The 23,094-nt window shown below is 34.4% G+C and overlaps 1 protein-coding gene across 3 annotated transcripts in view; it reads right to left on the reverse strand.

The window, feature by feature from the left end:
- The window catches only part of CDH9 (cadherin 9), a 102,641-nt gene extending 81,156 nt beyond the window's left edge, over window positions 1-21,485 (reverse strand). For 2 of the 3 annotated variants that reach the window (XM_080582243.1, XM_080582242.1), the window contains exon 1: window positions 21,187-21,485. The gene's annotated coding sequence lies outside the window, so the exon portion shown is untranslated. The remainder of the gene's footprint in view (window positions 1-21,186) is intronic. The other variant, XM_080582247.1, reaches the window with a different exon arrangement.
- Window positions 21,486-23,094: the final 1,609 nt, after the last annotated feature.

Below are 23,094 nucleotides of genomic sequence, written 5' to 3' on the forward strand. Positions count from 1 at the left end.
GTCCTATAAGATCCTATAAGATCCTATAAGATCCTTTCGCAAGCCTTTGCAAAGGTCCTTCAGATTTATTATGCTGAATGTCTCTTGCAAATTTTTTCACCTTGACATTCAGAACTGTTTTATTTACATGTTCAACAGTGCTGGCCCCGCTACAGATCCCTGTGTAACACTGCAACAGACCTGATTTCAGTGTTAAAATCTATAATTTACTTCTTCCTGCTGATTCCTGTCATTTAATCAATTACTGATATATGACCTTCACTTCCAGTTCATGGCTGCTTAAGAGCCTTTGGTGACTGACCATGTCAAAAACCTTCTAGAAGCACTAGATAATTTCAAAGAGGTCACAGTTATTCATATGTTTGTAAACTCTTTCAGAGAACTCCAATGAATCTGTGAAGCTGGACTTCCCTTTCCAAAAAATCTATACTGGCTTTCCAGCACTATGTCATGTATCCACCAATCATATCCTTTATAAGAGTTGTTAATAATCAACTGATACTGGCATCAGTCTTTGTCCCAATTAGAACTGAAATATATATATATATATATTTTTTTTTAAGTTGGCATTATATTTGACACTTTCAAACCCTCAAGTATCAAGGAAGTTGAGGTACAAGGTTACAAATAGTAATGAATATTTCTGTAGTCTCAACACAGATCTTTTAAAATTCTTGATGGTAGCCATGAAGTTACTGCCATTTAATACCATTTGAAATCCCACTGTACTGAAATTAGATCTTCTGATGAGTCCCTAGTTAAATAAAAAAACAAGAAAGAGGGAAGGAGGGAAGGAGGGAAGGAGGGAAGGAGGGAGGGAGGGAGGGAGGGAGGGAGGGAAGGAAGGAAGGAAGGAAGGAAGGAAGGAAGGGAAAGAAAGAAAGAAAGAAAGAAAGAAAGAAAGAAAGAAAGAAAGAAAGAAAGAAAGAAAGAAAGAAAGAAAGAAAGAAAGAAAGAAAGAAAAAGAAAGAAAGAAAGAAAGAAAGAAAGAAAGAAAGAAAGAAAGAAAGAAAAAGAAGGAAAGAAAGAAAAAGAAAGAGAGAAAGAAAAGGAAAAAGAAAAGGAAAAAGAAAGAAAAAGAAAAAGAAAGAAAAAGAAAAAGAAAAAGAAAAAGAAAAAGAAAAAGAAAAAGAAAAAGAAAAAGAAAAAGAAAAAGAAAAAGAAAAAGAAAAAGAAAAAGAAAAAGAAAAAGAAAAAGAAAAAGAAAAAGAAAAAGAAAAAGAAAAAGAAAGCAATCTGATATTTCCTTCTTAAGACATTATAACACTTTCAGTTTTCTCCTGAGAGAGTGGGTAACTGTAAAAAATGAACCACAGAACTGTTGATAGTCACAAGTATGGGACTCTTGATAAAGTTTTTCAGGGAACTTTCCAAACACACATTTTTCAGCTTTTAATTAGAGCAGTTTTTAAACAATATTATCTGATGAAACAATAGAAAGGGCATCCCACAGATACATGGCAGTGGATGCTGGGTGTCTATTTTATTAATGTAGTGGAGACCCCTTCTGCTATTTGTTTCCTAAGGGGTTGTACGCTTTCCAAAGAGATAGCAGTCTAGATGTGGTCAGTCAAGCTCATTCTGATGCCTGAGAGTTCTACAGAGAAGACCTGACAGCCCACCAAGAACTTTGATCAGTAAATCAGATTTTGGCTTTCATTCACAAGTTCATATGGAAATTTACGTTACTTCAAGTTTTAAAGCCCTTTGGGGAAAGAAATCCTCTAAAAAAAATAATTTATTGGTCCTTTTTTCCTATCATTTTTTTTTCTGTTAAGTTTGTTGCTAGTTTTATTAATTTTCCCTTTAGAAAATGTTTCTAAAGTAGTCTTTACTTTTCATTCCAAAATAAAACATTTTTTTTTCAGAATTTTAAGACTTTCTATAGTATTTTTTGAATTCGACCTCTTCAAATTTGTACCATTAGTGCAAAGTTTGTATATGGTTTATTGTTACTATTGTGATACGCGATTTCAAAAGACTACAGATCCATCTGGAATTGAGTCTAAAGATGGGGAAATATGTCATATGCATACGCATTTAATCATTTAATTGTGCTCTGATCAGACGGCAGTTGTTATTGCTGATACCAACTGTTTGACTGTTTGGTTCCTTTGTTTCTGGCAGCCAGAGACAGAAACTAGTTTATACCAGCTATCTTTCAAATTATGTGATATGTTTCCTGGTAAATCTTGAACCATACTTGAGCATTAAACATATCTTATTATTAATTCCCAGAACTTGCAGATTTTCATGTGATTTATTTGAATTAATTGAAAACATATATAGTACCTTTTAGATAACATTCTAGAATTACTCCCTCTTTTTGCCCTTTCACACTGAAACTCAATATTATATGAAAGATATGACTGCATGAAACCATGTATATGATTCTAGTTTCAGAGTGAAAAACAAAACAAAACAAAACAAAAACCACAACGGTTGAAATATGTCTGAAAACAGTTGATATACCAAAGCACTTGGAAAGCATAAGGTAATGTTATCTGCTCTAGTACAGATGCTTTGCCTCAAATGGCAGGGTATAATTAATCTTTAAATCTTCTTTTTCTCATAAACTTCAATACCCATGACTTTCTCTCTTCCTTCTCACATTTCTAAAAGAAAAGGGAAGAAATATATGAGGGACCCAATATGCTGTGGTTGAGTCCCATACTGGTAAGACAGTTCTGGTTTCACAGAAAACAAATTATCACAATTACATATTAGGAAAAAAGAAAGTACACAGGTGACCTTCAGAGATGCATATGTCAGGCAATTTTTTTTCCATATTTTTCTTTATCTGCGAGTAGATACAGTAGAAACAAAGTTATGCTGCCTACAAATGCATTTCTACCCATTGTTTTTACATTTGTGACTCTGCAATCATTATTATAGCGGCAAATTTTGATGTCACTTTGTAGTAGCATGGCTATTGGTTTCATTGCTACTCTCAATAAAGAAAGCTAAGTTGCCTTTTTTTTTTTTTTTTTCATGGAGTGTTCTTTATGACCAGTCTTTATGATCTAAATCTGGTTACTACAGTGTTGATTTTATAATAAACAGTAAACGCTACTAATATATACAATGAACAATAATGATCCTGCATAGTCAAATGTAATTGCTGTATTGGTTAGCACAGCTCTTTCGTCAGGTTGATTCTGGATACTGTGAAGGGAAAATAAGCTGCAATGGTATAATTAAGAGGGACAACATAATGTAACAATTTGAAATTACTAACTCATTATTTAATTGTCTAGCCCAACATCTTAATGAATGTTGAGGAATGACTAATTTTAGTAATAGAAAAAGCAAAACAAAATCTGTAGAATAATTCATTGACATACCCCTGACTTCATGTCCGTATTTTTATATAAGGGTAATAAGAAAGCAATAGGAAGGAGTATGAGTGAAATAAAGTCTGTCTTCTAGCTGACACAGAAGAAGTCATTGAATAACGCCACTGAATTTTTCATGAACTCTTTTTGCCAAAAATCCTGTTTCTAGATGACTCAGTGCAGCATGCATGAAGACATGGAGAAAATTGAATCAGTTGCACAACGTGGAATTATGCCCAGATATTAAAGTAGAAGAGTAGCACCAGTACTTTGACAAGTAAAATCCAAATTCAGAATGAAATATAACTATGCCTATAAAGCCAACATTGCTAGATTACTAGTCTTACAGCAGGAAAAATTCTTAAATCATGAGAGTTTAAGCTCTGTGAGGATTTATTATATTGCATTGATTGATACCTTTTAACAGCTTTACTTTTTCCCCACCTTTCCCCTCTAATAAATCACCCCTTATTTTACAAGAACTGTTATTATTTATTTATTTATTTATTTATTTATTCTTCTGGAACTGTTACATGTCTTTTAATTTTTCAAGTGTATGTTTCAAAATTTCCTGAAGCCAAAGCATATAATCCAGTGGATTTTCAACTAAGTCACAGTATTGATGAAATTTTAAAAAAAGCAAATCAATGACAGTTTATTTTATTTTTGACTCAAGGTTCTTAATGAAGTAATAATAACATAGGAACAATTTTTTTTCCCTTCTGATCACTTGTGTAGAGTGTTAGCTATCTGAAGTGTTTTCCCAGCAATCTTTTTTTTACTGTTCTCCCTCATTTTGTATTAATAACACCACTAAAATAAGGAATAAACCATGAGAGAATTTTATGTTTCAATTTTATAGGTACTTGATGGACTAACGTTTAACATATTTCAAAAATATTTTAGTTACAGTTTTCCCCAGCTGGGAAATACATATCTATTTTTATAGAATGTATAGATTCCATATATGTAATATAATTGCATTTTACAATAAACTTATAAAAATTTGTTTTATTGTGTGCATTTGCCACTGTTAAGAAGGATTGGGGTGGGCTAAAGGGGGAGAGAAAGGCTTGGTTTTATTTTTTTTTTATTTTTTTTTTTTATTTTTGGACATGCTGAGTTTTCTTATAAATAAAGATATGTGCTATCCAAAAGAGGGAGCCATAGCATTGTACTATATCTTTTCACTTTATGAGATAATGAAACTGCTTACGTTCTTTTATTTCTTTTTCTTAATTGCTCTTGAAGACGATGCTAGCTCTGAGGTTTTCATTATTGTTATTGTTTTAAAATGAATAAGCAATATTCAGGAGTAGATAATGCATCCTAATAATTTTCTTTGAGCTGATTGAAAAGGTTATAATATGTTAAACATGTTTAAACAAGAGAAAAACTTCTTGTCATAAAGTTGGAGTCATGCCTCTTGTTCTTGATTCCACCAGGTGCTTATGTTTAAATTTAGAGACAAGTTTAATCTCTCTGTACTCATTTCCCACCTTATGAAACAGAATAAATAAATAAATAAATAGGTAAATAAAAGGTAGATAAAACTATCAAAGAACAGAGATTGACGTAAGTATTTGCAAAACACACTTCATTTCTTTGTCTATAAAGTAAGTGGGATGAACATAAAATATTACTCTTAAGAACTGATGAGGCACCTACTTCTGTGAAATCTTTGTTTGGAGGAACACTGCTTATAAAGGAATGACATTGCTTTGGAAAGCATGGACTAGGTTGCCTGCATACCTGAAGAGCCAGTGGATGGGGACGTATCTGAAGGAGTGGAATATAAAAGCAAATATAGAGCATTAAATAAAACCTGCTTTACTTTCGAAATCTCTTTAGGGTTCTCCTTGCCTCTTCCCCATAGTTGTGTGTACTGCATGTGAACCTACAATACACCCCTATAAACCAATGCAAGGAGGGCCTTCCTGCTATTTTTGGCAACAATGAGCACTGATAGTTTAATTCCCTTCTAATATTTTTGTACAAAAATACAGGTTTGATTTGCCTGTTTTTTTACGAAAGTTCCTCATGCTGGTTTGGATATGACCATATTTCATTATTAGGCAACAATTTAGATGACAGAAAATAACGTTGGTACTATGGACCTATTTAGTAAATGAGAAATGAAGGGGCAAGTTAAAACCCTAAAGATACAAGTTCAAATACAAATGCTTCATTTAATGCCACATATGTTCAAATGTTTTCACAGTGAAGGTGGTAAGGCACCAGAACATGTTGCCCAGAGAGGTTGTGGATGCCCCATCCCTGGAGTTGTTCAAGGCCAGGTTGGTTGGGGCTCTGAGCAATGTTATCTGGTGGTAGATTTCCCTGTCAATGGCAGGGGGGTTGGAACTGGATGATTTTTAAGGTCCCTTCCAACCAAAACCATTCTATGATTCTGGGATTCTATATATGAAGATATATACTCAACTCACGTTGCAACTTTTATGAAATGTTTATTTTTTTCTTTAAATTCTCCTGTTATCTTCTTTCTTACTTCTAAGTAATATTAAATATAATAGCCTCCATATAGGATGCAATCTAACCTATGATCATTTTCTATTTTCAGTTAAATGAATGTTGAGTAAATAAGGTAGAGGCAAGTGTAGATAGGAAGAGAGGAAAGAGGACAAGAGAGGATACAAACACTTGAGAATAAAAAGCTGCAGGAAAGCAGGATAAGTGTTCTTCAGAGGAGAAGTGCTTAAAGTTAAATGTGAATGTCCCATTCATAGCATGTATTTGTTAGATAAAGTTTGGCTCCCGTCTAGAATCACTGTTTTCTGTTATTCAGTTCAAGAACTATATAGGATTTCTTTTTTTCAGAGCTGATTAATGCCATCAGGTTCAAGTATTAAATTAGATTTATAAATGCTCATCAACTTTGAAAACTGTATATTTTCCCCTGGTTCTATTGTTTCTTTTTTTTTTTTTTTGAGATCCACTTACATTTTTTTGTCCCTAAGTGTTTCTTCACTGTAGACATATATAATTGTAGCACTTTCTTTATGTCTTTCTGTTTAAGTAACCTCTGCTACTTTTTGTGGAACTTCAGATACACAAGTCTGGGAATAAGTATTATTCACAGAAATCAGAATTTGCCACGGTGGTATTTGAAGCCACTAATTGTTTCTACTGCAATATAGATAAGTTTCAGGAAAAATCCTATGTTACTGGTATTATGATAAATTTTAAGAGTGGTTCCAGTGCAAAGTAGAGAAGGCCTGCAGATTTTTTTGAGAAAAGCAATCAACTAAATAAAGCATAACAGAATAAACATTCCACCCTTTTTCCATCTCAGCCCTTAAAATAGTTAAGCTGCACAATGCATCTAAGCAGTTGCTTCTTCCCTCTAAAATTCTTTAGAGAGTTTTTGGAGTTTTTGCTTATTTCCTTTACCACATAAGGTCAGTTCATCCTGCGATGCGCCTTGTAGGAACAGCTTCTGATTTGCCTTCCCCAAAATGTGTTTTAACAAAGCATTTGAACTTACAACTTGAACCCTCCCAAGAATTTGCTCCAACAAAGCGTTTGGACTCAAAACTTGAAAACAAGATAGGATTACTTGTAACTGTTTATGTTCACCAAATTATTATTTGCCAAGTGTTATTTACCATCCATAATTTGCTCTCATTACAAGTATTATTCAAAATTCCTTGTAAAAGATAACTTCTTTTGTTGGAATATTTAAAAAATTACTTTCTTCAGTTTTGGCATCATTTTTTCATGAGCGTCTATTATATAGCCTCACAATATGTAAACCGCTTTCCACTTCACTTCTGTTCTGACATTCTGTGCTCTAGTAGTCATGAAACAAATAAAAACAGTTTGATTTATTCCTTAAATTACTGGAGGCTAAAAACACTTTTTCTTAACTTCCAAATTGAGCCCCCCCTCCCATTTATATTATAATGAAAGTTTTTAATTTTCACAGAAGATAATTTCATTACATTAAAAATTGTTATCAACTGCCATTAAGTCATTGTAAAAGAAATGATGAACTAGAGGTTAAACCTATTTCTTGAACTTTAACTTTCCCTTTTAGTTTTGATGAATAAATAGTAAAACACAATTATTAAAACCAGCTTGTAAGTGTTGAAATGATACTATGTTGAAATATAATATGTGTAAATCTTAGCTTTGATGTGACTCCCTTGAATGTAATTAAAAATACAAATGTTTACTCCAACCCTATTTTTATTTTCTGTTTTCCCTATTTGGTATTTGAAAATACATTCTTTTTTTTTTTTTTCCATTTATGTTCACCAAAGTTCTCTTATATGCCATCAGGCTTATTCTGAATATTCTATTGCCAAGTCAAAAACATCGGTAATATTTTCAATGCATTGTTTTATTATACTCATGTAAGTCCTCTGCTATTCACTAAATGGCTATTCATACTTAATTGCTGTTTGTTTTAAAGACAGGTTGTATCTACGCCTATACTAAAAAAAAAAAAAAAACAAGTCAATAAGAATTTATTTAGTTACTCAGTAGTCAGAATTCCCATTTTCTGGTGATTTCTCTATGAACCATACTACTATAATTTTGTTTTTTCTTTCTGAAAGCCAATGTATTCCAGATTTTTTGATGTGTTTATTTCAGTAGCAGCATTATTTTTTCATGTATTCAGAATTTTATTTACATTCCCTCCATCCATTTATTCCCTCCATCACTTACACAGAACATTCTTTCAATAAGCAATTAAACTTTGCAGGGGTAGAGTTTTGTTTTGTTTTTTTCTCTTTCTTGAATGCTCTATATTTGCTCTAGTATACATAATGTTTGTTTGTTTGTTTATCTTTTTTGCTTTTCTAGTCTTCATAGGAAATTTTAGAACTTTGAATTTTTAGGACTCATTCTATATCAATCTAAAGATTCTGCTAAGCTCTGTCACATTTCTGTATTTTTCCAGAATTTTTGTTAGGCTCTAGCCACTTAGAGTCTCTGTTCTTTTAATGAAATTTTCTTTAATGATACACACATTATAATGCCTAGAGAAGCAATAGCTTCTCTAGCAGGTGTATACATCTGTTTTTGATTTATTTTGTTTTGTTTTAAAGTAAACAATTGTTAGCCCTGTGTGTAGTTTTAAAATCTGTATTGCATGTTTACTTATTGTTCTTTTTTTGGTGCTCAGATAAAACTGTTTAGTTTATCTAATAAAGACATTTATACCCAATATTTCACAATCTAGTATTTGTACCATTTTAAGCCATACTGAAATTATATTTCAATCTCATTTTGAAGGTTGAACAAGCTGTAATTTCACTTTCTTTCCCATTCTGTGCAGAAAGAACCATTTTTAAACTGTCTGGATTTTCCTCTGACTTTGTACTCTGATGTATCAGAAATCAGTACTTGGTGGCATTTTGCAAAACAATTTCCTCTGACATTTACTTTGAAAGGAGTGTGGAGTTATTCCACTTATTTGCTTGAGTCCTGACGACTTAAATGCCAGAGATAATACATTTTTAAAAAATAATTGTCCAAGTCAGATTTTTATTTTTACGTATCTTATATACATTGTACATGTACTTTGTCATATATTATGTATCTACACCCATTATGTCCACATGCACATTATACACATTAATGTAATTCAGTGCACATACCAACTGTAGAGAAAGAGTGTGAAGGGACTGGAAATAAAAACTGTTATCACTTAACATTATTCCTGATTACAGAATGGTTGACCATTTTTCCCGTAGCTCATTTGCTGTATATAATCCAGCTTGCAAACTGTGGTGTGGATCAGGTACTTCAGGTGTTCATACACGGGTGTGCAACTTTGTGGCAAATTCTGCTCTTTCTGGCCTTCTGCAACTATCAGGTCCTCTGCTCTGCTCAGTAATGGCCATGACACTGTTTTGTCCCTTTATAAAGACTGGATCTAAATATTACTCATATTCATGGTAACACTAATCTAAACTGAGTTGAGCCTTCTGTGAAGATTATGTGCACTTCTGTTGTTTACCTGTAGCTTACACTTAACAGCTTTCACAAAACACTTTGAAATGCTTTGTTGTAATTGCTGACTGTTAATTGGCAATTTCCAAAGGGCACCACATGAATACCAATTTACTTGGTCACTAATATAACATTGACCTTCCAGTTCACAGTAAGATGGAACCATATCATTATAAAGATATTACATATGAGGCAGTAAAATTACTTATTTATATATCTAATTTTCTCTATTCCTAGTATTTCTTCAAGATTTAATTTCAATATTGATTCTGCATCCAATGAGAAAACCTGTTATTTGAGTTAGAAAAGTGCCTTTTTTCATGGACAGTAAGCTATAACTGTTATACTCTTTTGTACCAGTAATTTAACAGGTCTTCAAATTTAATAGTAAAAGTGTTTATTCTCAGCTCAGCTGAAGTCAAAATTTAAATTTATGCAATGCAAAATTATATCCATGCAAGTTTCTGAATTTGTTCATATCTTCAAATTAAAACTAGAACATTTAAAACTCATTTCTAACACTGTGCTATCCATACCTTTCTGTTTATTCTTCTGTTCTTCAGTGATATCAAAATCATAACCAAGTCTGAATTCTTCATTCTTAATCTCTTTCACAACCATTTCTGTGCATTCAGTATATGAAGTATACAAACACAAAATGACTTAGGCCATGTGCCATTTTTATAAACTTCAAATCTGTTGAAAATGAAGTAGGTTCTAAGTTGTTTTCTTTTTAATTATTATTTTTTACAGGCCCTATATACATTTTCCATCAGGAAAGTGGGATTCCAGCTGACAAATATAAACCTACTTCTACTAGTCATTTTTATATATATATATATATATACATATTTGTTTTTATGGGTTTCTGCAGAGAGAGTCTGTAGACACATGGGATAAAAACCACTGACTTAAAACATTGCATATCCAGTCAGTTGTTTAGTGTTGGGTTCTGTGAGAACTGGGTTCAGTGTCTTTAATTTACAAATGATAAATTGACTTTCACTTAAAGAATAGGCAATATTTTCCATGTTGGAAGAATTTTAAAATATTATTAACAATTCTATTAAATGATCATTATAATTTTTGCCAGCCAGTCACTGTTAGTGGCCCTAAATGTGATAGAAAAGTATGCAGATGGGCTGATAAATGACTGTCTTAATAGGATGACAATCTATGGATTCTGGGTGGTGCTGTGGGTACATGAACTTAGGCCAGGTTGGATACTAGGTTTCAGTTCCTTTCCTGGCCTTTCTTGGAGGTCTCTTAATGATGGAGTACAGACGTAAGTGATTCTTAAGACCTTAATTTTTCATTGTTTAAATATCAATAAAGTGTTAAGGCAAATGTTAAGACATCAATTTTTTGGACAAGGGCTCAACGTGATTTGGAATGAGGGGAAGGGTCTTTACCTACTCTTGCTAAAACACTTTGGTCTCCAGAGCAAAGGGAACAGACTTTTTCACTGACACATCACCCCATGGTGTAGAGTACCACCTTTTTTTCCACAGTTCCCTCAGAATGGAGCACCATTCAGAAGCCCCTGCCCCCTCCACTGTCCATTTCTTTCTTCAAATTTCCAAGTCTCTTTGACCCCATGAAAATCAATAGCTAGCCAGCCCAAATCACAGCAAGGACACAGCAAAGCCAGGTGCTACAGAAGGCAGTGAGAGAAGGCCCTAGAGAGGGGCACAGAGTAAGAGAAGAGATAAATGTTGGAAATGTTAAAATACCGCAGTAATTTTGCAGGTAGTTTTGGTAATTAGCATAATGCAGATTAAGATTCTACTGGGATCCTGAGGTACTCCTGATCACTAGTAGAAGAAATCATAATGCACCTCTCACTAGTAAGTCAACTTCAACTTTTTAATTACACTTGTCTCCATAAATGGATACATATATATACGTGAGTAGAGCACATGTATGTTCTTGCATCTAAATACTGATTTTTACACTGATTATGTTTGAATTTTGAATTTCTTTCACATGTAATTTCATAAAACTGCAAAAAATAAACCAAATGAACACTGACAAATACTTCTTATTAAAATCTGAGTGAGATAAACTCCCAAGTATTAACACCTATTCCTAACATTAATTAATATGGCTGGCAAAGTATTAACATTTATCAATTCTCAGACACAACAGTTTCACATACCATATGGTAATATTCCATTTCTTGTGGGAAAAAAAAAAAGCAATCTATGCTACCTCTAAAGATGAACTCCACTATAGTTACAGGACAAATAACTCTTCCTCATTTAAGGGTAAGTACTGGGATAGGTACTGTTTGTCACCCACGCCTGAGAAAACAATTGCTTGTAAATGGAGATGGTAGTTACATACTATGGTAATCTTTTTTATTTAAAGCTTAACACCCACAGTTTTGTATTTTATCAATAGGATAAGAAATACTGGAATATTTCACTTAGTGTGCCTTAGAATTAACCAGTGTAGACAACATGGAGGGGTAATAGAGCATGTCTATATCTTCCCTGTTCCCTTCAGATACTCAACAGTGGCCACTGTTGCAGAAATTTCTGCTTAAAAGGATCATCACTTGACCTGTGAATTAGCAGGATAAAGTTAAACTTCAAGAGCAAAAAAGTAAAGTAGTAATAAGAAGTCAACTTTGCATTTGCATTATAGACGGGCATTTAAATGAAAGCAGAAATACTGTTTTGTTTACCTTGGGTCTGATCATTTAGATAAACATGAAGTAAGGCTGAAAACTGCATTGTAGCAACAAGATTCCCAGTTTCCCAGATGACTATCCCTTGAGGTAAGAAACAGCGAGACAAGCTGAAAATCCCATTTTGAAATAGTCACTTAAATTTTCTGTAGATAGGAATTTCAGAGTAAAAATAGATACCTCACTGAAGGTAACCAGTTATGCTACATCAATGTAGGTGGTTTATTTAACACTTCCTTTTCCAGGGAATTATGGCCTCAATATAAAGTTATTGACTGAAGTAGAAATTCTTCATCCTTTCAAGATTTTCCTTCTGGACTGATTGTGCAGGTAGAGCAGCTGTTTCACTGTGATTTCCTCTGATATTTACCAGTCTAGATCTGTTGTTAAAGTACACAAACATGAAATGACCTGCTAAGCTCTCACTCTGTTGGGTTTACATTGCAAGGTTTTGGTAGTCCAGGCACTGCAGCAGTGGCTTCTGTGAGCAGAGTCCAGCAGCTGCCCCACGTGAGATCAGAGACAGCTCCAGCCGGCTCCAAAAGCAACCCGCTGATGGCCAGAGCTGAGCCAGTGAGCAACGCTGGGCAGGCATCTGGGAGAGAATATTTAAGGAAGAGAAAAAACTTCTGGGCAAAAGCAGCTGGGAGAGAGGAGTGAGAAATAGCCCTGCAGACCCGAAGGTGAGTGTGAAAGGAGGTCAGAAGCAGAAGTTCCTCTGTGGCCTGTGGAGAGGCCCATGGTGGAGCAGGCTGAGCCCCTGCAGCCCATGGTGGAGCAGATCTCTACACTGCAGCCAGCAGAGGAGCCCCTTGTGGAGTAAGGAAAGAAGAGTGACCATGAAGGAGCAGCAGATAACGAAGTGCAAAATGCAGCTCCTATCCCTCATTCCCCTGTGCTGCTCAGGGGAGGGCATAGAAGAGAGTGGATGAGGGGGAGAAGGTGTTCTTAATTTGCGTTTAGTTTCTCAGTGCTCCAGTCTGTTATTAATAGGCAATAAATTATAGTAATTGCCCTAATTTGAGTCTGTTTTGCCCGTGACAGTAATTGGTGAGCAATCTCCCTATCCTTATCTCAACCCTTGAGCCCTTTTAATCATATTTTCTCCTCCTCTTCCTGTGGGGAGAGGGACTGAGAGTGTGATTGTGGTGGAGTTTTGTTGCCCACCAGGCTACTACCACCACGCTCGCCAACCCAGAGCATATAAGTATTTTATTTCACCTGCTATTGGGTAGAATCTATTCCACCTTACAATGGAAGTACATGTGGGTTTCATGACACTGATGCTGTGCATGTAAACAATATATCTAACTCTATATGGATGCTAATATCATCACAGACAGATAGAGACATACCTATGTAGATCTTGATATCAATAGAGATATATAGATATACATGCATACGCATGTCTATGTGCGTATGTGTTCACAAGCAAATTTCATTATTTCTTTATTGCCTCCTAAATTCAGTCTGACTAGCATGAAATTTAATTTATGCTAATCAGCTTGAGGTGAAGGAAGCAGAAAATTAATATGAATCATTTATTTTTCTTTCTACTCCAATGTTCCCCTAGTTATGTTCCTTAAAAGCATGTATTAGCAGATTTCAGCTCTCCTTGTGTACAAATTAATTATTTGGATCCTGTTGGCACAGAAAGCATAGACAAGCTACAGTATTCAACAACAGTTCATTTTGGTCTCGTCTCTGGTGTAGCAGCCCACGGTGTGGCATTTAAAAAGATCTCGAATGAAGTAATCCAGAACCTTATGCTGATTTATACAAATCTTTATACAACTCCAGATTCATGAAATCTCTCATGTAACTTTGAAGTGGGAGCCTTTCTTCTTTCCTTCTCCAGAGAATTGATGAATCCTTATGTCGATAGCAAGTTTCCTTTTAGTGACTTTGGGCATGTTCCTTAACACTCACATGTGGTTGCTACAATTACTGTCATGGTTTTTAATGTCTGAGACTCCCATCTGTAGATCCTAGGAAAGTGCCCAGTGACATAAACAAGGCATAGCTGCTGTTTCAAACTACCTGTGCTTTCATAAAAATATTGCTTAGCTTGTTGTCCTGAGTTTATATCATTTTCTGACTCTCAAAAGCAGTGACACTCTTTTTGAACAGAAGATCCTCTTTATATTATGAGACCTGGAACATTAACCCTTTGCTGGTTAGTGCTTAAGTTTCAATTTAGCCCTGCTCAAGGCTCCAAATGTGAGCATCTGCTACTCCTAGTGTGCTGTACATACAGATATGTGCAGAAGCTACACAAGAGATTTCTGGTTTTATCTGCAATTTCTAGAAAATATTTAGACGTATGTTTTCTTTGAAATCATCATTCATATATTACTTGCCATTAATGAATACATCTCTTGAATAGTCAAATGGTCTTGTGTCTGTGTATACCAGTGCAGTTCAATATTTAAATGATTAGTAAATATAATCCTTACAAGTAGTTTTTAAAAATCTATCTATCAGACATGTAGTTTTTTAGTTTTGGGAAAGCATTATGAACTAAAATCTGAACATGCTGCAGACAGAAAAAACATGGAGGACTTTATATTTTTGAGACATTTATTATCTGTGGAGCAATATTATAGGGGACAGTTAAACAAATTTGGTCTAAAATGTAAATGAGAATTGGATGAATGTAAATTCAAATGGCAAATAAATAATTGGAGAGAATACCTGTGGCAGGAGTGCTAAATCTTTTCTTCTAGCAGTGCTAATAGGTATGCATCTAGATGAGCAACAACATTAAGCACACTCCTTATCCATTACCTGTTAGATTCAACCTTTTCAGGTCTATGTCAAACAGCATGAATAAGCATCTTTTATTTTACTTTTTTTTTTTTTTCCAAAAAAATTAATTCCATTGTGCAGTCTAGCCACTTCCTAACTTATTCCCTTTTTGATTTCCAGATGGCTTTTTTTTTTTTTCACTTTTCTGAATGCAAACTTTAAGTAAAAGTTCTCAGACAGTAATTTTTTGATGACTTGTAACTTAAAGCAGCTGTAGGGGGTTTCTGGAGAGCTTCTTCTCTTTAATTGCCTAAAAAAAAAAAAAAGAAAAAAAAAAAGTATCCTGAAGTACATTAAATACATGACTAATACTTCTGTTTTAAAAGTTCTGTTGTTTGCTGCAGGTTTGCCTTCATGAGTAGGGAAGATTTATCACTAGGATTATGAATGGAAGAGCAGGCAGCATCAGAATGTTGGATTATATTTAAATGTTCTCAGCCTTGATACAATTGCTACTAATTCTGCTGCTATTAGTATTACTATTGCTACTACTACTACTACTACTAGAACAATATTGTCAGTATCATATGTAAAGAAGTTCCATCTCTTTGAAGGAAAATGAAAAGAGAAATTTATTTTCTTTAGAACACAAAGGGTTTTTACTTAGTGTTTACCTCTTGGAAAGATACAAATGCAATCCAAAAATATGTCTTGGTTAGGAAATAAAGCATATATCACACAAATTTAAAACCACTAGGTTTTAAAGATCTAACTCATCTTCTCATAATCCATGGGATGCAGATAACAGCAAAGAAAGAAGAATCTATATTAATTTTAAGATATATTTCCATTTTTCAACAAGTCTATATTCTCATTAGAGGTAAAATTTCCTTTTACGTTTGGGAAGCAAAAGTAAGGATTACTGCAAATCTTGCAGGAAATAAGAAAATATTTCCTGTAATGTAATATTCTTATTTTTACTCTGAGGAAAATATAAATTTTTATCAGATAGAATCATTATGAAAACACAGATTCAGCACCCTGAGTAAGGGAAATACACAAAAGCAATTTTGAATAAGGACTCCAGAACCTGGCACAAGCACAAACAGTTCTCCTGACAAATAATTTAAGCAACTACAAGAATTATTTTTAAAATGCCTGTTTGCCTCTGTTTTTGTTTTCTGTTCCTACAAAGACAATCATTTCCATGAGATTTCCCACAATCTGCACCCATGCTTTAAAATTCAGGATAAAAGAAAGAATGTGTTTCCAATAGTTTCCTATTGCAAACCTTGGTATCTGGTTACATTATTATAAAGAATTATGATAAAGAATAATGTAAATAACATGAAAGTATTCTGATAAAGGATAATGCAAGCAGGCAACAAATTTCAACCAGAAACTTGCACTGCAAACTTAAGTAAACCCATTTTAATCTACTGGTTTCTTTAATCTGTTATCATTCTTCTTATAATTTGCCTGAATTATGTTTGGGTTTATGTATATAAATGTGTCTTCAGGTACATGTATATATATGAAAAAATCTGTTCTTGAGCTGGGGTTATTCTGATTTGTTAAATTTGGATATGAGCAGTTTACTGATATCCTCAAATCACATAAAACCTAAAACTTTTGGATTTAAACATGTTAATTTTAAATTTTACTGTGCCTATTTTTTTTTTTTTCAAAATAGAAGTGGTGAGATTAACTTTCCCCTTCTCCTGAGCTCACACTGTTTTTACTTTACATCTTTGTCATCCCTTCAGGAGCAAATACTGAACGACGGAATACAGATGAAACAAAGAACAACTATGTCAGTAAGATCTTGATCTGAAGATGTTAGATCATTTTACTTTTTAAATTTCCTTTACTGAACAATCTTATCCAATGTGATGTTTTATTGAATTATTTTTTGAGAGGTGTCAAAACATAAATGCCAAATTCTGCATTTATGCTTATCACTGTAATGGATTTCTGAAAAACTATTTTCTGAAATTAATGGATAAATCTATATGTTGCTAGATATAATGTGTGCATGAATTATTAATTGCCTCCAATGGAACAATTCAAGATCGAGATCATCTCCTTATGAAAATCGGTGTGTAGTTCATTTGATAATGATGAAAAGGCCTGCTGTTTCCATCCCCAAACAAACAAACAAAAAAAAAGCATTATCCACAATTTTCTCTATTTCACTGAATCTTTTGTTAGGTATCATTAGGCATCATTTATAAAGAACATGTTTTGATTTTGGAAAAGCAATTTAGGAGCTCATTCTCAAAATATTATATACAGTGGGAAAACAATTACAGTATTTCTTGGAAAATTGGGGTCTCTGTACAATGACAAACATGGCCCAACACTCTAATATTATTTCATGCAAAATTTTCATAAAGCTGGTGGTTATTTCCCTTGACTAGGGTTTGTGAGGTCAGAGAAGCCTGAATAACATTTAATGCCTAGAAAATTTATACTTACATAAACCTCCCTGACATTTGCATTTTCATGTCAGGAGATTCTAATATCAGAGCTACATTTGTGAGACAGGGAAAACTGAATCTAATATGATGCTGTCTTCGTGTTGGTTTTGCTCTTACTACTAAAAGGTAGGAAATTTAAATATAGAAATTTGCTTTTAACAGGAAAAGAAATACACTGGCCATTACTTGAGGCATTCCATTTTGCAGTTGCAGAAATATATTTCCAAAGAAAAATTAAAGGCTGTTTGTAGTATTATTTAAGTACTCCAGGTACATTTATTTTCATGTATATTGGTGCACTCATGTATGACTGGGAAAGCAGAGGCCCACTTCCAGCCCTGGCTCTGCCATGGAGCTGCTGAGAGTGAGTCACCTGAACCCTCTGTGCAGCAGTCTCTGTTTACGAGATGAAGACAATACCACCCCATCTCCCTTTCTGAGATTGCAGAATGAAGGTTAGAAATATCACTCTTCGCATTTTTTCTTTTTTTTATAATTACACTATATACTATGCATTCAAAAAATATTTCTTTCTGAAACATTGTCATTTTAGAGCTTTCTTATAAGCTGCAGTATATATGCAGTATTAGTCTTTTTGTCCCTGAACTTAGAAAAAAACATTTTCCTTCAAGTAAAGCATGCCCAGTTTTGCTAGAATTTTCTGCTGTAAACTCATACTGCAATCTGGTCAAGAGTGGTCCATCATGTTCAGTCATGGCAGGCAAGTAGGCCTCAGTGCCACTGGATGTTTTTTCACAATCGGTTGCTGAAAAACAGCAGAGTTACTTGCCTCTTGCCACTCAGCGATTTACCATTTGTTTAAAACACAAAAGGAGAAAGTTATTAAAATGGTGCTTGAGTGCTTTTATGAGAATTCTTTTTTTCATAGCTGAGAATCATTTCCTCTTTCTTTATTTTCCTTTTCCTCCCAAGCCCTTTTAGCAAAATTTGGGATTTAGTCCCACAAATGACTTTTCATAAACTCTCTCACTTGAATACAGAATGCAGTTAGCTTTCACTCAGACATCCCTATTCATGTTCAAATATTTGCGCTTCTTCGGATAACATTTGCATGTAACACCTGCTGCAAGCCTTAGAAATTCAGAAGGCTTTCTGATATGAGTGGGAGAGGCATTTTTGTCTAGGCTTTTGCTCCAGTTGCCTTCTACAGTTAAATATCACTGACTGCATGAAGGGAAACTATAAAATTATATGTGTGGTATTTTCTTATATCCAGGTCTGTGTAGTCCAGTTTTGTTGCAAACATAAGATTTGTGCAGGAATCAGGAGATGTTTTAAACAGTGTTCATTACTGAGTTTTGATTTCCAGTAAGGTCTTGCTGCATTTCCAGAAGAGTTCACAAAATTAGGAGAAGATGGGGGGAAAGGATAATAGTTCAATATTTTGGTTCATCTGTAAAAATAGATAAAAGATTATGTGTGTGATTTACTCTATAATACATCCAAACTCGTAAGTAATAATTGTTCCTTCATGCATCCTATTATCATCAATCTTTTGATAGCTTCAGGAGACATCCATCTACCTTGCTTTATCTCCTGAACAAACTTGTCCTTGAAAGAATTTGTGAGTCCTGTTAATTTTGACCTCTACCTCTCAACGCTTTTGCCAGTAGATTCTCTGCAAACCATCTTGTAAGGTTTCAGAAACCATTTCCTGGTGCCAGGACATAAACGACTGTCAGAATTCAGTTGTGTAGTTCCTTCTACAACATTGTGGGTAATAACATTTAAACTGGTGTATTTAAACTACTGTATTTTGTTTGATGGATAAGCTGGGTAATGAAATCATCCTCATTGGCTGATTCAATGATCAGAGTGCTTCCCTGCCAACCCAAACACCTTTCTGGGTGCAACATCCTTGCAGAGCAGCAGCCAGCTGAGATCCCCCAAATGAGCTAAGTGAGCTGCTGTCTGGAGGGGAGGACAGCTTTTTGGAATGGTCACTTCTGGAAACAAGTGTGAAAATGGTGAAAACCTGAAGCACTCTGAACATGGATCTGCACAAAACATATGGCAGGGCTGTTTCAATCCACAGTTTCTCTCCAAACTTCTTTTTGTGTTTAGGTGATACACACTAGATACTTACACAAGATTTTTCTGTAATAATTATTGTAGCAAAGAATCTGAAATGAAATATTCTACTTTGCTCACACAAACATATGAAAAACTTTGATTGTTGAAATCAAGATTGTTGAAATCAAGATTAAAAAGACTTGACAACTTTTTTGGGTAAAACTTTAGTGTCTACTAACAAACTAAAGTATTTCTGGATTTAAAATTAATCTTATTTATCTAATTTAAAATAATAATAATAATAATAAAAAGATTTATTTGTTCCATAGGCATTTGATTATATAATATGATCTTGTAAAAGTTTTATATCTTTGTTAACAGAAAATTTCATTATCTGTCAGCATATTTAATGTTATCTGGAATTCATATTATTACATACTGAAGGTAAAACTACAGGACAATATATTTTATCTGTAAAACTGACATAGCAGTAAGACTGTATTACAACCTAACGTAATTCTAAAGAGTTAACAATAATCATAGAAAAAAATATAACACGAGACACCTAATTATTTAATTAGTCCATTCTCACCTTTTGGAACACACTTTAACATTTAAACGTGCAAAATGACTTGGAAACTGATTTTTGAAGAGCTGTCATTAGCAAATATTATCGTTACCATCAATATTATTTATTAAACAACACATTTGATCCCATTAGCAAAATTATTGCAAGTATTGCACTTGTCTTTTTATCCATATTTGTCCCTATCATGAGAAACTAGTGCAATACTCAACAATGGAGCACAAACCTGTTGTGATTTAAGCAAAATATTAGTTTTGTCACTGACTGTAATCAGAACAAGACTGATACACTGATTGTAAATTTGTCTCCTGCAAATGGAAAGTATCCTAACCAACCTACCATTCTATTATTCTGACCTGCTACTTAAATCTGTTTGTGAGAAGGCAAGTGGCTACTGTATGCACTTTGCTGTACAACTGCAAGGGATATCGATTTCTTTATAGTTCATATGCATCATTCTTTGTTTGAAGCACCTCCGCTCAGTGAAATCGAATGGATGTGACTGCCTGTTTCTTGCATGTGGAAAGAAAAAGCAAAACGGCATTCACTGGGCAATTGCTTTTTGCTGGTTACTTCAAAATCAAGTGGTCAGTTTGGCCTTTATGCTTTCTGCCTTGCTTTCTGTGCTACTCTCTGTAGGCTGGTAAGGCACTTCTGGAAAACACCCTTATACTTTTAGCCTGTTGACTTTGACTTACTGTGCTGAATATCCAAAGGAGCACCTGCCTCAGCTCTCAATCTTTCTGAACCTTGAGCTTTCCGCTTGACCTGACACATAGAAAAATACTAATTTCTCTACCACTATAGGAAAAAAAAAAAAAAAGGCAAAAAAAAAAGCACTAGTACTTCATTCTTATTAATAGTAAAAACCTCTTCATCCTTCTTAACTGGGTTTGCTTTGAGTAGATGTTTTCAATAAAAACAGAGGTGAAAGACAGAAAAGGATTATAGTTTCCATCTGGACAGGTGAACACCCCCCCCCCCCCCAAAAAAAAAAAAAGTTAGACTATATTGTTACAGTTGTATTGCAGTAAAAAACTAGATGAAAGTAATACTCTGTCTGACAGTATTGACAGATATCATGCATATTGATAGATTTCTAATATGTACAAGCACTTGTAATATATACAGCAACAGAAGTTTAGATTTCGGTAATCCAGTATGATTATTTTAATTCCTTTCTCAAAAGAGCTCTTCTGACCCTCCCCCCCCACCTCCTCCCTGAAAAAGTATCTGTAAAGGGTTATTAATCTGTTGGCCATTTTGAAGAAAATTCTGCTTTTTTTTGCTGCCAGCAATTTCTCTGCTAGGGAAACTTAATCTACTCACCGTGTCTGCCAGCATGAGCCTGTCTCTGTCCGTCCAGTGCTGCTTCTCTACCTGCTTCCTCCCTTCTGCCTCGTACTGTATCTCCAGCGTTATGTATGCTTGCATCTAACTAGGGCTGCCTCTCTCCCAGCATCACTTTTAACTCAGGCAGGCAGGGAGCTGAAGCCAAAGGGACTCTCTATCTGATTGGTTTCCATTCAGTGCCCCTGATTAATAAGAAACGTCCCTCACTGAGAGAGATGTTGCTGCTGATAGAGCCACAGTGCTCAAGACAAGGAGGTTTGGGGCTGGGGGGGAGGACGGGGGGGGGACCAGCTTTGCCAGCCGTACAGTGATTTGCAAGTGAATGCAGTGGGAGGGTTCAGAGAGGAGGGCTTTGTTAAGGACCCTCTTATTAACTGAGACTTAAATACAGAGACTCAAGCTACTAGCTCAGTTTGATCTGTTTTCTGTTTTAATAAGAAGGAGAAAGTCATGCCCATAACCTGTGAATAAACTGGAGAAAAGATTTACCCTAATTATCTACACCAGCAGTTTAGTGCCATTTTTGTGCACATATTCATTGAAGAATGCAAAATTATCTCATACCATTATAGTGAAAAATGATTTGAAGTTGAAAGAAAGCACAGTGGAGGAGATTTCCCCTTGTACTAAATAGGTTTACTGCACCAGTGTCACTTACAGCTGTTGATAATGATAGGCTTGTCACTGTATCTGAAAGTGAACATAATGCAAAGTTGCAAAGGATGTTTCAGGAATTATGGTTAATAATGTTCAGGTCGTTCACAGAAATATATGGTTTTTCCAGTCACACAAATGAAATTTCCTATTTCCTGGTACAGTCTGTTTGGATATGAGTAACCGCTGCTCCCCACAATGTTACCACTGTGCAATATTGCAGAATATTGTAATTTTCTTGAACCACTTCAAGCATTGTCAACCAAAATGTTACCTAGCAAAATGAGAAAAAAAAAAAAAAAAAGTATTGTAAGTCCTGTGCATTTCTGTGGGCTTCTGGGTACTAATAATTAGTTCAGCCACGGATATAAGTTAAACATTTACAATTGGACTTCTAGGAACTGATACTTTGCCACCACTTTCTGTACCAACAAATCCTGAAGATAACCTTTAGTAGATGTCTGTTGTGGGCGCCAATAGAATAGCAAGAAACGCTGCAAAATTTCATTTTCTGGGATTGTAGCACAATTAATTTAGTACCAACATTTCATTCTAAGAAAGATGGACCATGATGTGAGTTTCTAATTATGAAATATCATTAGGTTTAAGGGTTCAGTAATTGGGGTGATAGGAGGAATCTGTTTATTTTGTTGGAGAAACCTTACTATAACAAAAGGAATGTTTACATCAAATAGCCAATTGAAAAAAAAAAAAAAGTAAATTATTCCTTTTTCTTTATGCCCTTATTATTGCTTTAATACTACCATTGATGAGCTCAGCACGGTCATATTCACAGCACACTGTTTCTAATGAGAACCATTTCACTATTAGATCCCATTTGAAATGATTAGGGGATTGATACAATTCATATAGACATCAGTCAGAGTCTTTCCATTGATTTCAGTGGCAATTAAATTGGTCCCTGAATGAACTAAGTCTTCTCTGAGAATGCTGCACATCCATTAAAACAATATTTGCATATGTGTAACTGAGTGCAGAATTCAGCCTAATACTCTGAAAATCAAAAATAAAAATCCAGAGACAGAATAAAATCAGGGAGTTTACCTCAGCTAAAATATATATTAAAACAGTTTAAATAAGCATGTTCATTTCACGGTCAGTCCACTTTAGCAGAGATACTGGATAAAAATATTTAGTAAAATTTTTGTTTCAGTAAATACATGAGAAAGTTAAAAAAAAAAGAAAGGCAGACAACTGTATATCTCTGAT

This window comes from Anser brachyrhynchus (assembly GCF_964034855.1).
Source record: "Anser brachyrhynchus genome assembly, chromosome: 2".
Lineage (NCBI taxonomy): Eukaryota > Metazoa > Chordata > Aves > Anseriformes > Anatidae > Anser > Anser brachyrhynchus.